A 9434-nucleotide genomic window follows, 5' to 3' on the forward strand; every position below is an offset into this window, starting at 1 on the left:
GGGACCAACAACAACAATATGGAGGTATGTTCCGATTTGATAACTACCTCGCTCGTTCACCTGAGTTTATTCCTAGTGTGCAGAATATATGGCAACACAACATTATTGGTACGCCTATGTATGCTGTGACATGCAAACTCAAAGCATTGAAACCAATCTTCCGAGAGCAAAGCAGGAATAAGGGGGATCTATCGCACAATGTCCAAATGGCGAAAGGGTTTCTTGAAGCAGCACAACTACTTGTTAGCTCAAGAAGGCGAGATGAGCTATACATACAACTTGAACACTGTTGTTGACTCGTACTGGCCAAAGCAACAAAATTAGAGCAGATTATGTTAAATCAACGAGTGAAGATGCAGTGGATGAAGGGAGGCGATCAGTGCTCCCGAGTGTTCTTTCTGAAGATTGCCCAACGAAGATCATCAAGGAGGATCTTCCAGATCAACGATGAACAGGGATCTACTCACACTGATCCAGAAGAAGTTATTAATGAGTTTATCACATACTACCAAAACCTGCTAGGAGGAGATAGACGAAGAGCACGTATTGACATTCGGTTTCTCAGACCGTGGGCTAGGCACATTCTGAGTAATGAGGAAGTCAACCGCTTTACTATTACCGTTCACACCAGCAAATGTCAAACAGGCGGTTTTTGACATTGCTGAGGACAAGGCCCCAGGCCCGGACGGATACCCATCGGGCTTCTTCAAAGCAGCATGGCCTATAGTTGGACAGGAGGTGAGTTCGGCAGTACTGGACTTCTTTAGTACAGGCTGACTTCTGAAGCAGATAAATACTACACTTTTGGCGCTCATACCAAAAGTACATTCACCTATGACGGTTAGTGATTTTCGGCCCATAGCATGCTGTAATGTGCTTTATAAGATCATTACAAAGCTCATTGTCCAAAGGTTGAGTGTGATAATGGACAAACTGATCAGCCCATGCCAAGCGGCATTTGTGCCGGGACGCAGCATTGGAGATAACATTATGCTAGCACATGAACTTTTTATGGGATACAACCAGACTCGTCTACCTCCTAGATGTGCTCTGAAAGTAGACATCCGGAAGGCATATGACACAGTGGATTGGGATTTCTTGATAGAAGTTTTGGAGATGTTTGGGTTCCCTATCACGTTTGTGAAGTGGATTGAGGAGTGTGTGACAACACCTTCTTTCTCTGTTGGGCTAAATGGGAAGCCCCATGGATTCGTTCGAGGAGCCAGAGGACTTAGGCAGGGTGTCCCTTTATCACCCTACCTATTTGTGCTTGTGATGGAAGTCCTACACTTGGGCTTCCTACAGTTGATTGATCAGGAGGAGTTATTTTCCTATCACTGGAAATGCGAGGCAGCCAGGATCTTTCAGTTGGGGTTTGCTGATGATGTGATATTATTTAGCTGTGCTGATATGGAATCTCTAAGAATCTTTAAAGCAGGTCTGGATCGTTTTGCCGAATGGTCGGGTCTTAGACTGAACGTACAGAAAAGCCACTTGATTATATCACGCTCAGCGCAAACATTACGTGAGGAGATGTTGGCACTACTCGGATTTCAGGAAGGGGTTCTTCCAATGAGGTATCTGGGAATACCACTTATATCGTCTCGACTAACTATTGTAGATTGCCGTCCACTATTACAGAAGATTGACAAACGGATCGCTGGATGGGAAGGTACCACTATATCTTATGCTGGTAGAGTACAAATTATTAAATCTATACTTATATCACTGAGTCTTTATTGGGCATCGGTATTTATATTACCGAAGAAAGTTATTAATGAAATTGAGAAAAGGTTGCAAGCTTTCTTGTGGAAGGGAACAACGAATAGTGGATATGCCAAGGTTGCGTGGAAGGATATATGCCGACCTAAGGAGGAGGGAGGACCTGGATTCAAGGATATCAGTACCTTGAACCGTGCATTGATGACCAAAAAACTATGTGATGTCATTAGATGCGACAGGACATCGATTTGGGTTGAATGGCTGTACAAGGGACGCCTACAACACACCTCCATATGGACGATTACGGACCATGGCGGCTCATGGGGATGCAGGAAAATCCTTCGATTACGGATGTTTCTCCGAACCATGGTAGACTACTGGATTGGAGATGGGAGGAATTTCTTCTTGTGGCAGGATCCGTGGCACCAGCTTGGCCCTCTATGTGACACCTTCCCACGAGGACCGAGGCTTCTTGGACTAGATGAGTCATGCAAACTAAGCACAGTGATTCATGAAGGAGTATGGCAGTGGCCCCTTATCACGGATATTGAGTGCTTGGCGATCACACATGTACTACCCACTATTTTTGGAGGGGAAGACCGTATAATTTGGAGATTTGAGAATGGGCGACCAACAACACAGGCTATTTATGAGTTATGTGACCCACCAGGACCGAAAGTAGGCTGGGCTTCACTACTTTCGGGATCACTTAAAATCCCACGTCACATATTTATTCTTTGGCTTGCCATCCAAGACAAGTTGGCTACGACAGACAAGCCATGGCTTGCTCACCTTGACCCATGTGTCCTATGTAATGAAGGACTGACAGAGACACATGCACATTTATTCTTCCAATGCAGATTTAGTCGAAGATGTCTCACGGAAATTCGAAGAACGGTACGATTCTTATGGCCCAATAGAGAGTGGTAAGATGACATTACATGAGCTTCACAGAGATGGAGGGGTAAACACATAATCAACATGTCTTATAGAGCACTACTTGCAGCATGTGTATACCACATTTGGAAGGAAAGAAACCTAAGACGATTCGATAACACCGAGAGGACGCCTACTACCATAGCATTACTGATCATTGAGGACATTCGGCAGCGAATCCATAGCATCTCACTCTCTAGATCAGTCAGTACACATGCTTTATTTCGATTATGGCGAATCCCTTGGCCTGTCGAGGGATAAACGATTTTGGGACCATATTGTTGTACTGTTACATTTTTACTCAATGAAACTTACTTTTACCAAAAAAAAGAAATTTCTTCTTGTGGCAGGATCCGTGGCACCACCTTGGCCCTCTTTGTGACACCTTCCCACGAGGACCGAGGCTTCTTGGACTAGATGAGTCATCCAAACTATGCACGGTGATTCATGAAGGAGTATGGCAGTGGCCCCTTATCACGGATATTGAGTGTTTGGCGATCACACATGTACTACCCACTATTTTTGGAGGGGAAGACCGTATAATTTGGAGATTTGAGAATGGGCGACCAACAGCACAGGCTATTTATGAGTTATTTGACCCACCAGGACCGAAAGTAGGCTGGGCTTCACTACTTTCGAGATCACTTAAAATCCCACGTCACATATTTATTCTATGGCTTGCCATCCAAGACAAGTTGCTACGACAGACAAACCATGGCTTGCTCACCTTGGCCCATGTGTCCTATGCAATGAAGCACTGACAGAGACACATGTACATTTATTCTTCCAATGCAGATTTAGTCGAAGATGTCTCACGGAAATTCGAAGAACGATATGATTCCTATGGCCCAATAGAGAGTGGAAAGATGACATTATATGGGCTTCACAGAGATGGAGGGGTAAACACATAATCAACATATCTTATAGAGCACTACTTGCAACATGTGTATACCACATTTGGAAGGAAAGAAATCTGAGACGATTCGATCACACCGAGAGGACGCCTACTACCATAGCAGTACTGATCATTGAGGACATTCGACAGCGAATCCATAGCATCTCACTCTCTAGATCAGTCAGTACACGTGCTTTATTTCGATTATGGCGAATCCCTTGGCCTGTCGAGGGATAAACCATTTTGGGACCATATTGTTGTACTGTAACATTTTTACTCAATGAAACTTACTTTTACCGAAAAAAAGATTAATACTAATTATCCTTTGTCTAACGTCTTCTATGATGCAAGTAGCTAATACAGCATCCGGCCGATGGGTGTGCTCAAATCGTCTCAAATTCCTCTCTCGCCATATATGTATATGCATGCACCAAGTAATGCTTGATAAGCAACATTGACAATATGCTTCCCCCTCCACTTCCTCGATGCCCATTCCACGTCTCTTGTCCACTCACGATTGGGCCAAGCAAATCGGATATGTTATCGTATAGCAGCAAGGCATCCTCTGCTAAATCGACATCGGAAGAACATGTGAGTGGGCAAGAGATGTAGAATGGGCATCGAGGAAATGGAGGGGGAAGCATATTGTTAATATAGCTTATCGAGCCTTACTTGGTGCATGCATATACCATATTTGGCGAGAGAGAAACTTGAGGCGATTTGAACACACCGAAAGGACACCGACCACCTTGAGTATCTTGATAACTGAAGACGTCAGACAGAGGATCCTAAGTGTTAATTTAGCTAAATCAGTCACTACACGTGCATTATATAGACTATGGCGTATCCCTTGGCCTGTCGAGGGAGAAACCGATTGACGTTAATCTTGTTGTACTGTATTACCTTTTACATAATGAAACTCACATTTACCCAAAAAACAAAACATGTGAGTGTGTGTCTCCGCTGCACCCTCGTCACAGAGAATACATCCCCCTAGATGCATCATCCATGGTTTATCAGTTGTCGGTAGCTTCTCCTGAATTGCTAACCAAAGAATGAAGTTATGACGGGGAATTTTCAAAGAACCCGAAAGTAGTGAAGACCATCCTACTTTCGGTCCAGGTGGACAGAAAAGTTTATATAGGGATTGTGTAGTGGGTCGTCCCTCTGAAAACCGCCAGTTCATCCTGTCATCCCCTCCATGAATCTGGGGTAACATGTAAATAATCTCCATACATTCCAAATCAGTAATGAAAGGCCACTGCCATTGCCCCTCATTAATGACTACTTGTAGTTTGGCGGATTCATCAAGTCCTAAGAGGCTCGGTCCCCTTGGGAATCTAGCAATAAGTGGGCCCAAGTGGTGCCACGGGTCCTTCCACAAGTAGAATGACCTCCCCTCTCCAATAAAAAACTCTGTCATAGGTAGTATAGAGCTGCGAAGTCGGAGCAGTTTTCGCCATCCCCATGATCCTCCCTTCTCATTAATTGTCCCAATTGAAGTGTTGTGCAATCGTGTCTGCTTCAACCACTCAACCCATATAGATGTTCGATCACATCTAATAACATCACATAACTTCTTTTCTATTAAGGAGCGATTAAGGATACCAATATCCTTAATTCCTTGGCCTCCTTCTTTAATTGGTTTGCGCACATCCTTCCACGCTACCTTGGCGTATCCCGACGTAGAAGTGCCTTTCCAAAGAAAAGTTCTGAGACGTTTCTCAATTTGTTTAATAATAGCCTTCGGTAAGATGAATGCAGACGCCCAATAAATGCTCATTGCTGAAAGTACAAATTTAATGATTTGTATACGTCCAGCATACGATAATGAAATTCCTTCCCAGCCATTAATGCGAGCATCAATTTTCAATAAAACTGGCTGACAATCGGATATAGACAATCTAGAAGACAGAAGAGGGAGACCTAAGTACCTCATTGGTAGTTGGCCCTCTTGGAAGCCCATAATTGTTAAAATCTGATCCTTCCAACCTTGTGCTGATTGACATGACTTTTTTTTTTTTTTTGGTAAATGTAATTTGCATTAAGATAATAAAGTTACAGTACAACAGTCAATTGGTTTATCCCTCGACAGGCCAAGGGATACGCCACAATCTGTAAAGAGCAATTGTGCTAATGGAATTAGACATATTAATACTCAAGATCCTCTGTCTAATATCATCTACAATGAAAGAAGCCAAAACGTTTGCCGGATGGTCAATTTGCTGGAATCGTCTGAAGTGTCTTTCTCGCCATATATGGTAGACGAGTGATCCAAGTAGTGCTCGATAGGCTGAGTTAATAATATGCTTCCCTCTCCATTTTCTTGTTGCCCATTCGACGTCCCTTCCCCATTCCCGGTTGGGCCAAGGGACTTGAATAATTTGACATGACTTTTTTGTACATTCAGCCAAAGTCAGACCATTCTGCAAATCAGTCCAACCCCCTCTTGAGGATCCTGAGTGAATTCAAGTCAGCTCTACAGAAAAGCAGGAGATTGTCTGCGAATCCCAACTGGAAGACTTTGGCCGGCTCACATTTCTAGTGATAAGAGAACTGCAAATCCTGCTCAATAAGTTGGAATAATCCTAAATGCAAGACTTCCATAACGAGAACAAAGAGATAGGGAGATAGAGGGTCTCCCTGTCTTAATCCACGTGCTCCTGCAAAGAAACCGTGAGGGTTTCCATTAAGACCAATCGAAAATGCCGCCGTTGTTACACACTCCTCAATCCACCTGGTGAACGTTTGGGGGAATCCAAATAATTGCAAGACCGCATGTAGAAAGTCCCACTCTACAGTATCATATGCCTTCCTGATATCGACTTTTAGGGTACAACGAGGTGGAAGCCTCACCTGGTTGTATCCCGTGAGTAGTTCCTGTGCCAACAAAATTTTGTCCCCAATGCTACGCCCTGGGATAAACGCTCCCTGACAGGGACTAATTATCTTGTCCAGAACCACACTCAACCGCTGGACAAGTAATTTCACAATAATTTTGTATAACACATTACAGCATGAAATTGGCCTAAAATCACCAACAGTCATAGGAGTGTGTACCTTTGGGATTAGTGCCAAAAGTGTGGAGTTGACTTGTTTGAGTAGTTTATCGGTACTAAAGAATTCCAGTACCGCCTTTGTAACTTCCTATCCCACCACTGGCCAGGCTGCTTTAAAGAATCCTGATGAATATCCATCAGGTCCCGGGGCCTTGTCACCTGCAATGTCAAATACTGCTTGTTTCACATCATCCGGTGTAAACGCCAATATAAGATGGCCAACCTCCTCATTAGAAAGAATATGTCTTGCCCACGGTCTGAGAAAGCTAATATCTAGTGTTATCTAACGTCTGTTACCGCCTAAGAGATTTTGATAGTAACAGACAAATTCATTGATAATCTCTTCTAGATCAGTGTGGATGGCCCCGTTGTCATTATTAATCTGCTGTATCCTCCTTGCCACCCTTCTCTGGGCAATTTTACGAAAGAAAATTCGGGAGCATTGGTCACCCCCCTTCATTCACTGCATCTTGGCTCGCTGTTGCAGCATGATTTGTTCCAGTTTTGCCGCTTTTGCATAAACCAGGTGGCAATAGTGTTCTATTTGTAGAAAGGCCTCATTCTGTCTATCTGAGCTCACCAGCTGTTGTGCTTCATCTAGAAAGCCTTTAGCTAATTGAACGTTTAGAGTCAAATCCCCCTTCTTCCTCCTTTGCTCTCTGAAGACCGGCTTCAATGCTTTAAGTTTACGTGTTACTGCAAACATAGGCACCCCAACGATTGTATTCTGCCAGATATTCTGCACACTGGGGATAAATTCAGGTGAGTGTGTTAGGTAGTTGTCAAATCGAAACATACCTCCTGTTTGATTTTGCCTGTCCCCATGCAGTAGAAGCGGCGAGTGGTCAGAAGTCCGCGGTAAAAGGCAATGATAACATGAGGAAGGGAACCTCGCAAGCCATCTATCATTAATAAGAATTCGATCCAATCTCTTCCATAGACTCCGCGAGTTCGTGCTGCAGTTGTCATGTATACCATTCCCCCTGCATAGGCAAAGGTATTAACCCGACCTCCTGAATACCAGCATTGAATTCTTCCATGGCCATCCTTATATCCCCAGAAGCTCCACACACCTCATTCATTTCTCGGACCGCGTTGAAGTCCCCCCCACCAGCCAGGGCTCATCCGAATGCTCTCGAGCTAATATTTCCAAGGTATTCCATAAACTTCTGCGATCAATCATCTCAGAGGCACACCATAAACAATAGTGATTATGAGGGATTCACTATATGCCCTATACTCAACAATGCATAAATTGGTTCCCCGAATCAAGAATATGAACGTCCACAACATTATCATCCCATGCTACCCAAATACGGTTACCCACAGTTGCATAATCAACAAACCATTTCCAATGAGGAAGCAAAAAAGACTGAATATGCATGACGTTGTTAATATGCACACAAGTTTCTAAGATGCCCATAAAATCTAACCTGTATTCCGAGATAAGGTCCTTTAATGCGAGCTGATGGTCTCTCTTATTCAGCCCCCGTACATTCCAGACCGCGAGATTCAACATGGATCACTACTAGAGGGGCTGCATGTGTTAGGACCCCTAGTATTCTCTTCTGCGTCATCCAGTGAATTCAGAGCATCAAAAGGATTAAAAGTAACCACTTCCTTACCCTTCTCTTTCTGCGATGAGGTGTAGCGTTTATTCTGTTTTGTACCTTCATCTCCTCTCACTTTATCCTCCACCACAACCACGGTCTTATGTTTCTTTTCTCTCTCCTTGGTAACTGGTGGAGGGGGGACGTTGGCTTTTGGTACATACACTTTCACCGGAGGCTTTGTCTGTTTCTGAGGATTGGTCAACGAACACTCCTTCGCCGAGTGACCCAACATCATGCATCATGTGCATTTAGGGGGAAGCCATTCATACTCGAGATCAACCTTGCATGGGGTTTCCCCACCATCTTCATCTGGCGTCATTATGATAATATGTTTTTCCAATTTCTGAGTAACATCAATCATCACGCATACACGAGCGAAGTCCAGTCTCGTGCATGCCCTCGTTATCGGATCAGGGTATAGTGGCTTACCCACACCGCTAGCCACAGTACTCAATCCTTCCGTCGTCCAAAATTCCAATGGAAGGTGTCGCAGTTTTATCCAGACAGGCACTTGTGTATGCTTCAACTTTCTCATAGCCATACCCGGTTCCCACTTTTGCAACACAATTGGTTGTCCTTGAAACAGTCATGGCCCCCCTTCTATGACCTCCTCCATATTGATTTCCGTTTTAAATCGGAAGAAAAAGAAGCCATTAGCAGTTGTTGTGACCTCTCGTAGCGCCGGCCAAATCGAATGGGCAAACTCCTTTAAATGGTGATAGTACGGCCGCTTACCCATAAAGTATCCCACTGCCATAGATTTCCATCGTTTGGCTCCGTCACGCACAGTATCAAGTGAAGGACGAACTACAACCTCCCCATTTTGCTTCGTTGGGGGCAATGAAAGATAGCGTTTTTCGGAACGAATTGTTGAATGCATCAGCAATTTTATCATTAACTATCCCATTAGAACCAGTGTGAAGCGGAATGTTCCCAATAAATAAGGGAACTGGTGTCAATTTTTTCCCCAGGTTGCCAGTTTTTTCCCCTATAAAATTGGTGATGTCAGCCCTAGGATGGATGACATCAGCCCTAGCATCATGGATGACCTCAGCCCTAGCATCATGGATGACATCAGCCCTAATAGGGCTTATGTCAGCCGCCCTCTCATCCACCTCACCTACCTTGTCACCCACTTCCGCCGCCACATCAGCTCCGGCCACGTCACCGGTCGCCGGGAAAGTCACCGGCCGTTCACCAACGCGCCGA

This window comes from Sesamum indicum, linkage group LG7, assembly GCF_026168435.1.
Source record: "Sesamum indicum cultivar Baizhima isolate 11 linkage group LG7, ASM2616843v1, whole genome shotgun sequence".
Lineage (NCBI taxonomy): Eukaryota > Viridiplantae > Streptophyta > Magnoliopsida > Lamiales > Pedaliaceae > Sesamum > Sesamum indicum.